The following is a 14,772-nucleotide window of genomic DNA, read 5'->3' as shown; positions in this document are numbered from 1 at the left end:
TTGGGGGATGGTGTCAGTAAAGGATGAGAAGTGAATTTCCAACATTGTAGAATCTGTGTGACATTCAAAGCTCCACCTCTGCTGATCGTCTTCTGCTCTTGACAATGGGATGCTCCTGATTCAACTAACAAGATCCTCTCTACAGACAGCGCTGGGCGTAACATTGTTCAGGAGACATTGACCACTCTCCCTGCTGAGTTGTTTGTTTGCACTTTTAAAACACTTTTTTACTTTAACAGTTGGGGTGTTAAAGTTGTTGGGGTGGTTTATCTGCTTGGACACAGTCAACACCAATGTTCACGTGTCACTTCAGCAACACATGCATTGCATGAACCATACAGTTGTGGTACAAAATCCTGCAATGTTCTCCACTGTTGCCAGCAGACTCCTAAAGCAGCACACTGAAGCCACATTTCTGATCTCTGCCCATGTCTTCATTAAAGTAATGGAGACAAAATTTTAATCATGTCTCAAGGTTTTTCACTCTACCACCTTCACCCAGTATGTACCTGCCATATCTTAGACAATAAAACTCTGGATGTACTGTATGCTAAAAAAAGAGCCTTGCAGCTGATCACCTCTATCTGCTCTGTGGGGCTCAAATCACAAATCAGTTGGTTCATCTTCAACTTGTGTAGAAATGGCCTTCTACACGGAAAATCAGTTCATCATTTTAAAAATCTATTTGTCAGTTCTTCTGCAGAGTGAGTCAACTTTAGTGATTATAAATCTCAGGAAAATGTAGGTAAACATTACAAAAATGCTCAGCAGTCTGGGATGTGACAGTGTCTGAAATACCTAGAACTCTTCCATGGACAATAAAATTTGGGGCAGCAAAGAAATTCAGTTTATTCTGTTCTTTTTGATGATTACGACTTGAGCCTTCAGATTATATTCTTATATTTAAAGTGAAGAAGAAGACATTACAGCTAAGTTTAAATTGAGGGGAAAGAGAACCACAGACTGCCGAGACTGTGCAACCTAGACTGTGCATGCACATCAATGACAAGAATGAGTCTAAGTGTCAGACATAGGAACTTAGAATGGAATCAGCCTTTATTGTCCCACAGAGGAGAAATTCAGGTGAAACAGCTGCATCCAGATATTTTGGTTCACACATAAGATTTTTACAAGTAGCCACAAAGAAATTTCTAAAAAAGGGAAGCATTTTTTTTTTAACTTGAGTACAAAAATAGATCTTTTTGTTTTTGCAGTGGTGGGGTGTAAAAGGTAGAAGTCAGTTTTTCAGCCTCACCTATACCTACCAGCTACAGTGCAGTGTTTTCATGTGGTTGAAAGACATGAGATTTGTTTGTGCAGAAGCTCAGACCTCAAAAACACCAGATTAACTTTTATGAGACGCAGGCAAGAGAAGGGACCCTAAACCATGTCCTATCTTCTAACAATGATTAATGACTGCCAACTGTCATGCATGCATCAAGAACAGAGCCATACATCATGCAATAAGTACAGCTGGCAAATACTGACAAGTACACTGAAGCCACGCCACAGCGTAGACCTAACAGCACGTTTGACTGTTCACTATGTCTAGATTTAATATTCAAGTACATGTGTTGGAAAAATGCAATATGCAATGTACAATTTTGACAAATAGAAAGAAAAGTCAACATGTGCTTGGGTGCACAGACAACGGCAAGCGCACACGCTTACACACACACACACACACACACACACCTCTGTTCTTGTATAATCCGTCATCTTGCCTATGGTTTTAATTCCTGTTAACTGCATGGTTGCATGCCACTGCATCGTTCATTCTAATGGAATTGAATAACAGAGTTGCTTGATTGCACTCATACAGGCCTGCTTTAATTGGAATAAATGTTTTTTTTTCTTTTCCTTGGAATTTTCCGGTCATATTCTCAAACTAAGTTTTAAGGCTTTGTATTAATTTACATAAATGTGGAACATAGAAGAAATATGAAGAAATGTAAGGTCCCAATGAATGGACATTTAGCATACAGCACATTTTGAATCTATGTATTTTATGATCCCTTCCAAGTGACATACAGGATGTAATAATGACACAATTACAATGTATTTTTTATGTTTTGTATTATCTACTTAGCATATTGGCTACAGTATGTTTTTTTTAAACTTTTATAGCATAATTAAGATTTTGTTTTTTAACAAAGCCTTGTTTGATTTTGCTATTTAACCCTCCATTGCAGGTCAAATTGACCCAATTTAAAGTTTAAAATTTTTTTAAAAATAGTTGAAAGTATTTTCTCTGCATGAAACTTTTTCTATTTGTCTTACGAGGTGCACTCTTCATATAAATTGAAAATGGTTCATTTTACACATTCGCACCACCCCCTGCGTCTACATGTTACATAGGTAATGTTCGGGTCAATTTGACCCGGCAGTCAAGTTACATGATAAAAATGGTTAAAAAATGTCCAATTCTATATGTTTCTTTGAAACTATGAGACATATTTCTCTACACCCACACACACACGCACACCCCCACACCACACCACACCCCTACATGCATACGTGCACGCACACAAGCCTACTTTCTCACTATTCTCTTTATTTCACTAAGAAACTGCGAGAAAGCAGGTGTTCATACAACTTTTGATGGAAACCTTTTCTGTTCCCGTGGGCAAACTCCACCCACACTGAGTGGACACTCAGCAGAAGAGGAAGGCTGGGAGGGGGGTATAAATACTCTCTGCAAGGGAGTCCTAAACACATTACACACTGAAGGTACATGTCACTGTCAGAGGTCAGGAAATGAGCTGCAGGAAAAAAAAGATGACAGCCCTGGAAGCGCTGGAACTTCTTGTTGATCATGACAGTGAAATAGAAGAGGAGGTGTCTGAAGTTGAAGACAGTATTGAGATCAATTCTGAGTCTGATGATTCTGATTATGAACCAATTGATGAAAATGATAGTCATGTTTCTCCAAGCAAGACATTCATGTCAAAAAATGGTGAAACACAGTGGTCTTCATCTCCAAGTAAGCACCTAGGAAAACAGTGTGCAGAAAATATAATAAAGAGAGTGCCAGGGCCTACTAGGATGGCAGTAACTTGCTTCACATACAGTACAGACCAAAAGTTTGGACACACCTTCTCATTGAATTCAATGAGAAAATGTGTCCAAACTTTTGGTCTGTACTGTACATCAAGTCAGTCTTTGAGCTACACATGCCTAGAGCAATACAGAAAATCATTCTTTGAATGACAAATCTAGAAGGAAGGCGAATTTTTGGAGAGAACTGGAAGGAGCGGGATTAAATGCATTTACATGCATATTTGGGGTCCTCATTCTGACCGGAGTTTACAAGTCAAACGATGAATCAACAGCAAGTCTATGGGATGCAAAGACAGGCAGGGCAATATTTCGGGCCACAATGTCTCTGGAGACTTTTCAGATTTTCTCCAGAGTAATCCGATTTTTACAATCTAGAGACAAGAGCTGTCAGACGGGAAACAGACAAACTAGCAGTGTGGGACAAGTGGGTTGAGCAACTTCCACTGTTCTATAACCTAGGGCCTAATGTCACAGTGGATGAAAGGCCTGTGGCATTCAGCGGTCGCTGCTCATTTAGGCAATATATACCTTCCAAGCCAGCTAAACATGGCATAAAAATCTGGGCAGCATGTGATGCAAAAACCAGTTATGTTTAGAACATGCAGGTTTACACTGGAAAGCCAGCTGGCAGAGCTCCAGAAAAAAATCAAGGTACAAGGGTTGTGCTTGACATGTTAAATGGTCTCAGAACATAACCTGTAACAATTTTTTCACAAGCTATATAACTTGGGTCAAGAACTTCTAAAAAGAAAGCTCACAATGGATGGGACAGTTCAAAAGAACAGAGCTGAACTCCCAGCTGAGCTACTGGTGACAAAGAACAGGGACCCTAAATCATCAATGTTTGCCTTTACAGACAATACAGCCGTGGTGTCTTTTTGCCCTAAAAAGGGGAAAAATGTTCTGCTCATGAGCACTTTGCATAAAAATGCTGAAATCAGCACATGAGAGGACCATAAACCAACTATGATCCTTGACTACAATGCTACCAAAGGCAGGGTGGACAATTTGGACAAGGTCACAGGGTCATACAGCACCAAGCAAATGACTGGCCACTGGTCATCTTTTACAACATCATTGATGTATCAGCATACAACACATTTGTCATTTGGATGGAAATCTTTCCGGAGTGGAATGTGTCAAAGCTGTACAAGAGGCACATTTTTCTTAGAGGAGCTGGACAAGGCCCTTGTGGTACCACATATACAACGAAGACAGCATATGCCAAGGACCCCAGCTACTGCAGCTGTAGTAAAGGAGATCCAGGAGAGGACTACAGCCAGTGCATCAGTGCGTGAGGTAAGTAAAAGTGTGTGTTTGTGCGAGAGCATGTTATGTGTGTCTTAGGAGCATCAGAAAACATAGTAAACATTTTATTCTTCTTTCTAGGTTGCTACTGGAGGAAAAAAGAAGAGGAAGAGGTGCCAGGTTTACAAGCCACCTGATGATGTCAAAATGAGCATGACTTGTGTGAAATGTGCAAAATTCATTTGCACAGAGCACAGTCTGATGACATGTCCTTCATGTGCAGTGTAGATGACAAAACTAAAGCATCTAGTTCATTTACATATATTCATTTTTGTGGTATTTCTGATTTTATTCATTGCATGGCGTTTACTATCACAACATGATGACATATTACTTGTGAGCTGTGGAGATTCACAGACATACATGCACTGTGTTCATGTTCCTAAGACTTTATTTTGTTGTTTTGTTCATTTCTGGTTCAAAAAACAGTGGCTGAATAAAGTTTACTTTCTAAATAAATCTTCATGACTCATTTGTCTTGATTTTAATCAGCGGGTCAATTTGACCCAGAACAGAATATGTGTCTCAAGTTCAATTGTAAAGATCATCCCTTGGAAAAAAAAAAAGTAATATAAATTGTTTTACAAAAACTCAATTTGAAGGATAATTATTGTTTTTTGTGTGTAGGATTTTTCAGTGGACATAAAAAATGTGAATCAATTCTTTTTTTACATGTGATTAAATCACATTTACATTTCTTTTACGTAAAAAATGTAAGTCACATTTTTTATGTCCAAATGAGTAAACTGTCATCATGGATCCTTTATTTATGAGAAATAAAAAAACATCATTGCACAAATATTGATTGAAATGTTTAGTATTGGAGTTAATAATCAGATACAAAAATGTTAAAACTGATAAAAACCATACCAGTTTTTATCCAAGGTAAAGCTATTGTTACTATTGACTCTCTAGGAAGTCAAACGTTCTTGCTCAGGTTTATAAAAAGTTTATGTCATGAAATTTTTTTACCATTTTAATTTAATACAGTATTTTTGTCACTGTATACCCAATACATTCTTTGACCTGTAGATAGGATAATTTAATTAAAATTTAAAAACTTGATCAGCCGTTCTGATCCAACAGAACGGCTGTTTGAAATTATTATTATCATTCTTATTTTTTATTTTAGAACAAAAAATTATGATAACCTAATCTACTAACTGATAATATTAGTTGATAACACATGACAGAGGCTGCAAGGCAGGTGACATGTCTTGCCCAAAGACACAACGACAGAGGCAGGTGGAGCGGGAGTTGAACCGGCAACAATGCACTAAATGCTCATCAGCTGGCACATTGACAACCAGGACAGATTAGTGTGCAAATGCAATATCCACTCTCCACCAAGTGAATTAATTATCTAATGATTTTAAATTTGTTAGGCACATGAGGTTTGAGTTGCAAATCTCTATTTAATCCAGGTATTCCCCCCTCAGGATAAGCAAAGGATTGCTGTAATTAGCTTCATGGCTTTGTGTGATGGGTACTGTAACATGGCGCCAAACACCTGAAGGTGAAGTTATTGTGGGTTTGGATAACAAAGGCTTTCTGAAGAGGTTCTATGTAGCTACACTCTCAAAGACACACAGATAATATGACAACAGAGAATCCAAAGAAAATAACAAGAAAAAAAGCTATTTGCTCAAGTGTCAGAAGCAAATTACATTTTAAATATCATCTTTGAGTTTTTTATTTTTATTTTTATGTAAACAGATGGGCTTAACCAACACATGAAAACACTAACATAAACTTGCACACATACAGGTCGTTTATGTGCAGAACTAAAGTGTGAAATCTATGTTATTCCTCTCACCTGTAAAATGAGACACCAAGTTGTAGCAAAGTACTAGAATTCTCAGCTATTTCTAAAATCTACTATTTGGGACCATTACAGTGAAAGAAAGGCAGAACAAACCAAAGCTTTATGTTGTATCAGCAATCAGCTGCATCATTCGATCTGCATAAACAGTTATACAGAAACTTAATAAATGTAATACAAAAGCAAACAAAAGAATAATAGTAAATATGCATGAATCTAATGTTATATAATGAGTTTATTAATTGACAAAATCACAGCACAATTCCAGATATCTCTATACTGGCTACTTTTTTGTTGGCTAAAACTATTAATGAGATAATATTATCATCAGATAATATGGCATAATGCTTTCAGTTTTATTGTTGATCTTAAAGCAAAGAAGAAGATGTAGTAAAGTTTAGAGCAATGGGTCATCACAAAGCTTGGTTGTGTGTGGACAGCAAGTGACCCACGCCTGTAATAAGCAGCTGTCGTCTTGCAGGAAGGATGTTGTGGCATTTTTCTGTAGAACATATCTATGTTACAGAGCACACAGCTTTAATTAAACACGTAATTAGAATTTGAGTTGAGCACTAAAGCCTCCATTTGTGGGTTGTGCTTTACCTCTGCGCCACCACAGCACCACATTTCTGTTTAGACCATGTCTTTATTTTTTATTGTCTGATATGTTGCCATTTTAGTTCATCCCTTGTGTTAGTTAATATATTCGTATTGGGCTTTGGATGTGTTTCTTTAGATTAGTTTTTATTCCTGTTTGCTGTTTATATCAGGGTTCAGTTCCTTCACCCTTGTTCATTTTCTTTCCTTCACTTGACCCTCATCCTAACATTCTGCTCCCCTTCCAGTTGTTTCTCATTTTGCCTTTGCTCCTGCCTGCTCCCTTCCATAGGTGCCCCCAGTAATCTCTGATTAGTCCCTCTTGTTCTTTGTTCTTGTTGTTTCTTGTTCAGTGAAGAAAGATGCAGGGTGTGAGGGATTTACCCCCCTCAACAGGTGTTGTTGTTTTTTGTGCTTCCTGTATTGTTGCTTTATTTAATATTTTGTTTTGATCATCCTCTCTTTCCTTTGAGGTCATGTGTTGCCATGGAGGCGCGCCCATGAGCAGTGATGCCTAGGACCTGGTGTTTCCAATTTACCTTACTGGGAAGGTCCATTGTTTGAGAAGGAGGAGAGATGTTTGTTTAATTTTTTGTTTGGTCTCAGCTTATTTTTGTTTTTGTTAAATTGTTAGTTGTAATTCTGTAAATATTTGTTTAGGAATATTGTTTAGCACAAATGTTTGTTCTTTCGTTTACCTGGAAATGTAATTGTTGTCTCCGCCCCTTAATTAGTCCTGGCCATGCTTTAAAAGCCAGGTGGTTTGAATCAGAGGGGTGGCTCCCTCTTGTTTGGAATGTTTGTCAGTTTGAAAATGGTAGTGTAATGTAAAGAACTGATAAAGAAAAGATTTAGAGCTCTATAATGGCTGGACTTTGTCTGATTTTGGATCGCAAACCAACACAGGGACAACAAGAAACCAAGTAGAAATTTGCTCTGTAATATGGATTATGACCATAAATCATCAAAGGAAAGACTAACTTTATGTTTTTAGCTTGATTAAATTAGTCTTATTTTTTCAATTCACCGGCTGCTGGTTCAGTCAATTTTACATGTAGAACAATGATGCTGTGGCTAAGATGGTGGTTCCTGAGCAGAGCTGCACATGTGGGTACAGCATTATGTACAAACATGTGGCTAGCACTGCTTTGAGTAGTAGCCTCATGCCGTCATTGTAAGTCACACAAAGTTTCTGCAGGCTGATTTTTTTATATCATTGACACAGATGGACAGTGTATAGTGGAGTACAAAAAGCTTGAAGCGTGAAGATAGTCCAGTAGAGCTATCTTCACAGAGGATGAACACATACCAAACTTTTTGATCAGAATATTAGCTTGTGCATACATCATATGATACTGTCACGATCATCAGACAGGTTATCATTTATGTAATGTCCCAAATATTTAACTTTGTAGCATATGTTGAGAACAGTACCAGATAAACAGAAGTCAAGGGTTATCAGATGCTTTTCTGCCTTACTTCCAACAATCATAATATTGCTTTTCTTAGCATTATATTTAATGCTAAAAACACAACCATATTGGGAGCAGACCCTTAGTAATTGTTCAAGGCCAGAACTATATGGGCATAATGCAAAATTATTTCAGCAATATTTTAGGACTGCAAATATAGATTTTTAAGAAGCTGGTATTTTCTCTTTTGGTGTGAGGGTCACCACAGTAGATCTACTTTCACAATACATTTCTTCTTGTTTAATTCAATAAAACAGGAATTAAATGGCAAAAAGTATTATGCCATTTGTACACAAGACAAAGAAGAGCATGTCAAAGCAAATATTGTTTTTGTAAGCAATTTTGCATAATCGTTGGGTGGTTAATACAGCAAAGTACATTTCCTTTCAACTATAAAAGACAAGATACGCACAAATGCAAAAAGCAGCTTGAGTAAATTATGAACAGATTTTGCACTCAACTGTGTATTCCATATAATATCATGATGAGAAATTGCCAGTGCAATCATACACAAACAACTCATTGAGAAAACCCTTGCCTTGAGCAAAAAACACAGCAGTTGGTCTCCAATATGTGAATGACAAATGACTATAACTCAGTGGGTCAGATGGTGCAGACACACTCCATGCTCTGTGCTAATCAGGCCAACCTACAGACCTCAGATACCATCAGGACATCCTCCAGGGGGAAATTAGTACTTTCCACTTTGCTAAACGAGTATACTTTCCTCCCTGGGTGAATGTATTGTTTGCTCTATGGGTAATTTCCTTATGTAAATTGTACCACAGTGAGTCACATACCAATTATAAGGAAAACATTCAGTTTCATACTGACACTGAGAAGCAAATCAAAGGCACATTTACAAACATTTTTCTCAAAGTGGAGCTCAATATTCTACATGCTGTGACCGATTCAACCATCAAGGTATGAGGTGAGGCGTGTATGAAAACTGGTGTTAGTTAAGGCCAAAGACATCAAACTGAAGACTGTGAAGTAAAGTAGTTAGGAAGAAGTTGTTTGTTTCAAATGTGTTCTGGAGCCTTACAAGGATTTTCTCCTTCAAAAACAGTTGAGTTTATGCTAAATGTGAGTGTGAGCTCATGAGAGCGTAGCCTTTGCGTACCCTCTGGGATGCCAGTTGGCCCCACATATCACCTGTTAATTGTGCTTTCTCTTGGTATTTGTAAATTGGATTTTCCAATTATAAAGTCAGAAAAACAGTAAGAACGCCCCCTGAAGTCAGAATTTCAACTGGGAGATTTGAAGCTAACCGAGATTAGTATCCAATATTACGGCGCGAATGAAAGAACTGGTCAAAGTTCCCAACATAAACTATTTATTAGCACTTCTGACAATTTCTTTCTCATTAAACCACTGGTACATGTAGTGCTTCAAACTATTTGTGAACATGCTCCTTTTAGTTGAGTAGTAGAAAGAAATATATTAGTATTGGCTTGTTTTGCAAACAGTTGTTAGAGCCAAAACAAATAGAGAATTCCACAGTTTTGCAGTGTAGATCTGGAATAATATTACCTTTGAATTGATACAAAATTCAGGGCTCCTCCATGGTCAGAAAGAAAGAATAGTCAGAGACAATGGAGAGAGATATTTTGAGAGCAGTCAAGGGGATAGAATCTCCAGTGAAGATGTATAAGAGAGGGATTGTGAAAGAGCCAGGAAGTGGCAAATATCAAGCCAAATCAGCCTGACGTCAGTCCACACCAGCAATTTCCGAGCAAGACTCTAATGTTTCAGGAGAGGTGTTTTAGGGAATATCATTGGGTATTGTATGTGCCCAATATAGTAGAAATATATTTCATTAATACAAATGAAATATATTGATCAGTGTTCCATTTATTACTAATTAAAGGCAACTTTAAACAGGTGGGTTTTAGCCCTGACTTTAAGGAACTCGGTGTTTCGGCTCTTTTGCAGTATTCCAGATTTGTGGTGCATAAAAGCAGGCAGGGCAGGCGAAGTGTCTTGCCCAAGGAAATAATGAGGGAGTCGGACAGAGCGGGCTTGAACAAGTAAGCCACCAATTACCACCGTTGCCACCATCGGCTGACACGGATTGCGGCAGAAATACAATTCAGGGGAATAGATCTGATGAAAAATGTAATCAGATTTACACAACTATCTGTGACAAGACAGACGTTTGAGATGGACATGGAGTCTATCCAGACCCTCAAAGCACTACACAGGAAATTGTCCTGTATTCACACCAACAACCACTGAAGAGTTCTACAGAATTGAATTCTTCAAACCATTCAATGCAGTTGATGTACAACTGGCAGAATGTTGGCCAGCACAACTTCCATATTTTCAGTAAGCTAGAAAGGGTGTTTATTTTTGGAAATGTACAGCATGTTGTCAGTGGTTAAACAACATTAATCAACTGGAGGAACAGCTGGCAATGTTTAAGTCAAAGTGTCCTTGCAACACAGTTATGGAAGCAGCAGAGACACAGATATACGCTGCCAGAGGTCTGTGCTCTATTCACACAATTAGGTGTTGGTCAGGCTACTTCTTGTTGTGCCATGCTCTTCAGCTCAGGCTGAAAGATATTTTAGTGCTTTAAAAAAAGTTAAGACATGGTTTTGCTCTTCCATGAAACAGTAACGTTTGAACAATGTAGCTGTTTGCCACGTTCACCAAGATCGACTTGATCAGATAGACATGACCAGAGATTTGCCATGTTTGGTGTCTGTATTTGACAGAAGGCAGCAGATTTCTGGACAAAGGAAGCTTTGTCCAGTTTATGCAGGAAGAACTTGTTTCATCTTTTCCTTAGATTTTAAATGCCTAACTATTGAAGGGAAAACATTAAAGGAGAAATGTGATGTTAGGGAGAACAAACGTAAGTAACAGGTTTTCTATAAAGTAAAATTGGGACGTTCTGTGTTTAGGGAAGGTAAACAATGGGGAAATGGAGAATGATGTCTTTCCAAGCCTATTGTTAAGAATAAGGGGATAAAAGTTATGTAGTGGTAAAAATTGTGGTGGCACCAAAGTTGAAAACAATCTGTAGATGTGTAAACTGAAAAAAATAATGTATTTCGTGTTATCACACACAACATTGCATGATATCATGGCAGTTTTTTTCTCATGAGTATACCTACAACTAACTCAGAAATAAATTCTCTATTGGTGCATGCTAACATTGCACCTCTTCATTTTGTGAAGACACACTATGTACTTGATTTGAAATATGGCATCTGTGTGATGTCATATTTCAGTCATATTAAAGTTGAATTTACTTTGTTTCTTTGGAAAGTGCCTTGAGATGATGTTCAATGTGAATTGGTGCTAAAGAAATAAACATGAATTGAAGAGGTACAGAAAGATCCCACACAACACTTTCAGTTCAAAGAACTGCAAAAACAGTTATACTTTAGAACTGGAAGAATAAAAATACTTTCTAGAAATGTCTGTTCATTCTAAAAACCACCAAAAACCACGTTGTCCTCCCTTCATACTCACTGGGTTGGAGTCCTCTTTGTTGGATGGATTCTGAAGCTCCGACGGAAGCAATGCACACAGAAGCAATGCACTTTTTTGTCCCTGTTGCACAAACTTCTCAGGTGGCTCTGGAAGTGAGCACCTACACTATCAGCTGCTTTGTGTTCCAGCCACATGGGTAGCAGAAGAAACACCACGGCAACAAAATTGTATATATGGACGTATCGCCTGTCGAGTCAGTGGTACAGGGACATTATGCTAGTCTGCAATCTGGATCATCATAATTGGGCTGACATGATGCATTTATTTTGGGGCAAATTCAAATTCAGGTTTGTTGTGTTTAGAGACTCGCTTTAATCAACACAACGCAGCAACTCAAGAACTACTTCCTCCCTTTTCATGAGTCTAAAACATACACACAGCAGGGTGTCTCGCTCATAGCAATCACCTTCATAATAATAGTCTACATTTACTTCACCAGTCAGAAATCAAATACTGACAGCCACCAGTGGTGCTTTTTGAGAGACTTTCTGTTAAATATTGAGATCTTGTAATTTGCTTCCCCATCAACAGAAACTACAATGACATATTTGTATTTGCTTATATCGACAGTTGAGGTGATAATTAAATTAGTTGATATTCACCACATGGTAAGTAGTCTGGAAGCACTTTGGTTTTTTGATTGTTTTGTAGCAGGGGACTTTGAAACTCTGATTAGTTTAACTTTCTGGATACACTGTGAATTTGGGTCTAACTATCTCATTGTAGGCCAGGCTACATCAAATATATAGGCATATACACATAAAATGCTGTAATTTCACCTTTATCAAGACATGCTATCTGTTACTCTCTTCTCTGACTTTGCTAAGAAGAACAAAATAAATAGCATCTGGTCTGTAGAACCATCTACCACAGCAGTAAATATAGTTGTTCTCTAACTAACTTTATCAATTGGTCATGTCATTGCAGAAGGATTTTGGTCCAGTCTTCTTTCCCCAAGATTTTGCAGATTTGGATGTCAGCTCAGCACTTCAGTATTTCAGTCTTACTGGAGTCTAGACTTTGCTAGAGCTGCTGCAATGGTTTGTTGATGCTGCCTACTGCAAAGCCAACAAATGGCCCAAAGCTCTCGCCTAATTAGAAGTGGTCACACTTGCAGAAGATAAGCTCATTCACAGCCTTTAATCATCAACACCTGCTTGATATGTTCTGTTAAGCCCAGTAGAAGCAGACTGGGTGTGCCTAAGCGTTTCTAAACAAAGCACCTTTTTTAAATAAAGATTGACTGTTTTTGTTAACTTGAGGTTAGATTTGAGTTATTTCTCAACCTTGTAAAAATCAGCTGTCATATTACGTCACATGCAAAGCCTGACAATTAAAGGTGGCTGTGCCTTTTTTTCACAGACTGTTTTTGATAGCTTCTATTTTTCTTGAACGCATTCCCCAACTTGTAGACTTTAATATCATCTCAGCATCTCCCAGCAAGAAAAATCTAATCAATGGTTCCTGCATACATGCTTCACAAATAATCACACCTGATAAGGGAAACTTTGTTGCTTCCAAAATCTATATGTTTTTATCCCTGATTATTCCTAAACTATTCCTGTAAAACAGGAGTTGTTATTGAAGCTTCCAAACTAACAGATCATCACCTGAGGTCACCTTATTGGTCTACAACATGACTGAGTATCAGCGAGTCGTTGACAGTTAAACCAGGAAAATGTGGCTCAGAGATCAACCAACCTCCTCCATTCATTAACAGGTTTTTCCCATTTCTACCCAAGAAATTGCTTCCTCCAACATGTATCATTTGTTTTCTCAAAACGAGGCTCTGTGCCATGCTCTTGTGTGCAAACACTACAATCACTCTGAGTGGAGGGGGCGCTTCCAGCTGAGCCACTCTGCATTTAAAGCTAGCAGCCAAATGCTTCTCATTCGAAAAGCGGCTCTGCAAAAAAAAACCTCTCAGTTTGAATGCAAAAGTCTTAGTGTTCACCCGCTGGGTCTGTCTTCCTATTGGCACAATATTTTGGCCCCCATTGTAGCCTAAAGTAAACCATTTTGTACCATCCCTCCCTTCGCTCCTCAAAGCATTTATCCCCATGTCAGTTCCCCTCATCATAAACCAGCACATACAGTGGAATTATTTTGGTTCCCAGTGGGTGTGTGGGCTATTTAAACGTCCTGACTCAGAGATTTAAAATGTCATTTAAAACCCATTCACTGCTGTTAAGGCCTGCTTTATTTAATTTTTTTTTCAGTGTGAGACTACAAGGTCAGTTTCCACCAACAGCTGATGAGCGATCAATACAAGATTTGAATTTAAAGAGCCAGGGTCCCGGGGAGGGAGCAGGAGGGGGGGGGGAGGTCAGTTGCTGGTGCAAGGTGTAACCACGAAAAGGGTGGGGGTTGTGAAGTAAGCCTAGGGGCTAAACACAGACCTATATCCCTCTAGCCACCCTTCATCCCCACCTTCCACTCCACCTCCCTAAGCTTGGTTAACTCTCAAGACCATGATTAATTCATGGTGGATTACAGTCTGGAGGCAGGGGAGAAAACTGGGATTGCAAATGGTCCTGGCTGCATGCACAGGGTTAGGGAGATAAAGACTTCCCCAAATTCATGCCACAATCCGGCCGCCTGACTTGCTTTTGCTACATATATGAATTTTTTTTTTCTCAACCCTCCTGCAAAAGATCACGACAGAGTGTTTGGGTTTCTTGATTACTATGGCATCTATTTTCACCCCAAAAATACGTCCGTAAAAATCCCCCCGAGCCACCGTAATGCGCTGCACGAACAGAGAGCTGCAAGGAATTATAACCCACGCATAGCAAGCAGGAGAGCTGTGGTCACGGCAATTTCCACATTGTCCTTCACAGTTACACAGCTAACTGCTTATACTTACTGGACGACCTCAAGGAAGTAAATGGAAGAATGTGAGAGCGGTGCCAACGCAGTAGAGAAGAATCTGCATCAACTTAAGTTGTGGAGTTACTCCCCCTTGTGTTTGCCACAAATGATTTCTTCTGCTTGGAAAAAATTTAAAAT

The sequence above is a fragment of the Xiphophorus hellerii genome, chromosome 18, assembly GCF_003331165.1.
Source record: "Xiphophorus hellerii strain 12219 chromosome 18, Xiphophorus_hellerii-4.1, whole genome shotgun sequence".
NCBI classification, from domain to species: Eukaryota; Metazoa; Chordata; class Actinopteri; order Cyprinodontiformes; family Poeciliidae; genus Xiphophorus; species Xiphophorus hellerii.
This window is presented reverse-complemented; position numbering follows the sequence as displayed.